This window comes from Urocampus carinirostris, chromosome 13 (genome assembly GCF_059441175.1).
Source record: "Urocampus carinirostris isolate Australia breed hairy pipefish chromosome 13, RoL_Ucar_1.0, whole genome shotgun sequence".
Lineage (NCBI taxonomy): Eukaryota > Metazoa > Chordata > Actinopteri > Syngnathiformes > Syngnathidae > Urocampus > Urocampus carinirostris.
In genome coordinates this window covers 33,118,829-33,120,921 of record NC_142361.1, presented here as the reverse complement: position 1 = coordinate 33,120,921, position 2,093 = coordinate 33,118,829, and positions in this window count along the sequence as shown.

Genomic DNA, 2,093 nt, shown 5'->3' with positions numbered 1-2,093 from the left:
CGAAACTGGATAATTAGCGTCCCGTTGCTAAGCGACGGCTGTTAGCGAGTCCCCTCGAGATAAAATTGACGGTATTTATTGTCAAGTCAAGTGATTTTTATTTGTGATGGCCTTAATCACAAAGAGTCTCAAAGGGCTGCACAGACCACAGACTATTGAAAACCACAGACTATTATGACACCATCCCCTGATCTAAAACCTGCATGAGGGCAAGGAAAAACTCAAAAACCTCAACATGAGGACATTCAAGTCAAGTCATGTTTATTTGTGACGCCCTTAATCACAAGGAGTCTCAAAGGGCTGCACAGACCACAGACTATTGAAAACCACAGACTATTATGACACCATCCCCTGATCTAAAACCTGCATGAGGGAAAGGAAAAACTCAAAAACTTTAGCATGATGAAAGCCAAGTCAAGACATGTTTATTTGTGACGCCCTTAATCACAAAGAGTCTCAAAGGGCTGCACAGACCACAGACTATTGAAAACCACAGACTATTATGACACCATCCCCTGATCTAAAACCTGCATGAGGGCAAGGAAAAACTCAAAAACCTCAACATGAGGACATTCAAGTCAAGTCATGTTTATTTGTGACGCCCTTAATCACAAGGAGTCTGAAAAGGCTGCACAGACCACAGACTATTAAAGACTGCAGACTATAATGACATCATCCCCTGATCTAAAACCTACATGAGGGCAAGGAAAAACTCAAAAACTTTGGCATGATGAAAGTCAAGTCAAGTCATGTTTATTTGTACAGCCCTTAATCACAAAGAGTCTCAAAGGGCTGCACAGACCACAGACTATTGAAAACCACAGACTATTATGACACCATCCCCTGATCTAAAACCTGCATGAGGGCAAGGAAAAACTCAAAAACTTTAGCATGATGGAAGTTAAGTCAAGTCATGTTTATTTGTGACGCCCTTAATCACAAAGAGTCTCAAAGGGCTGCACAGACCACAGACTATTGAAAACCACAGACTATTATGACACCATCCCCAGATCTAAAACCTACATGAGGGCAAGGAAAAACTCAAAAACAAGCACGAGGAAAGTCAAGTCAAGTGAAGTCATATTTATTTGTGACGCCCTTAATCACAAGGAATCTCAAAGGGCTGCACAGACCACAGATTTTAAGGACTTTTAAAGACAATTTTCAAATTTCTCCAGTACAATTAAAACAAGAAACGCATTACAGTATTATACTGTTAGGAATGATATTTACTGATTGTTTTTATTATCATTGATCCTACAAACACTAACACTAATGATGCATACCTGTCAATATTAACACTTTAAGTAGGAGACGACTGCAGGATTATAAAAGCGTCATTTTTAAGCAAACTGGTTTTATTTTTCTTCATTTAACGCATGGTCTATTAAGTCAAACTGCAGAGAAACATTGCAACAATCTCAAGCATTTACAAACACTAGTGTATTAAAACTTTCAGTGTACATTAATTAAGTCAATAAGAATCCATTCTTTCTCTCTTTCTTTGTTCCTCTTTGTCTTTCTCTCTGTATCCTTTTATCTTCTTTTGCTCTCTTCCTTTCCCCTTCTCCCTTTCTTCCCTTCTCTTTTCTCCCATTCTCTCTTTCTATTTCCCTTTGGATTTCTTTCTTTCTATTTCTTTCCCCCTCTCTCACTATTTTTGATCTCTTTTACAGGTTGAAATATGTCGACTTGATGTTGCCAAAGCTCGTTGCCTCTCACAAATGCTGTACTTGTTTTTCTTTCTCTCTCTCTCTTTCACTGTTAATCCCTCTCTCATCCTCCCCTTTTCTCTCACTCCTTTTCACTCGCTCTTTCTCTCTTTCTTTGTTCCTCTTTGTCTTTCTCTCTGTATCCTTTTATCTTCTTTTGCTCGCTTCCTTTCCCCTTCTCTCTTTCTTCCCTTCTCTTTTCTCCCATTTTCTCTTTCTATTTCCCTTTGGATTTCTTTCTTTCTATTTCTTTCCCCCTCTCTCACTATTTTTTATCTCTTTTGTTTCTCTCTCTCTTTTCTGTCTCTCTTTGTCTCGACCTCTCTACTTTTCTCTCCCTCTTTCTTTCTCTCTTTTCTTCTTTCTCTCTAATTTACTAGT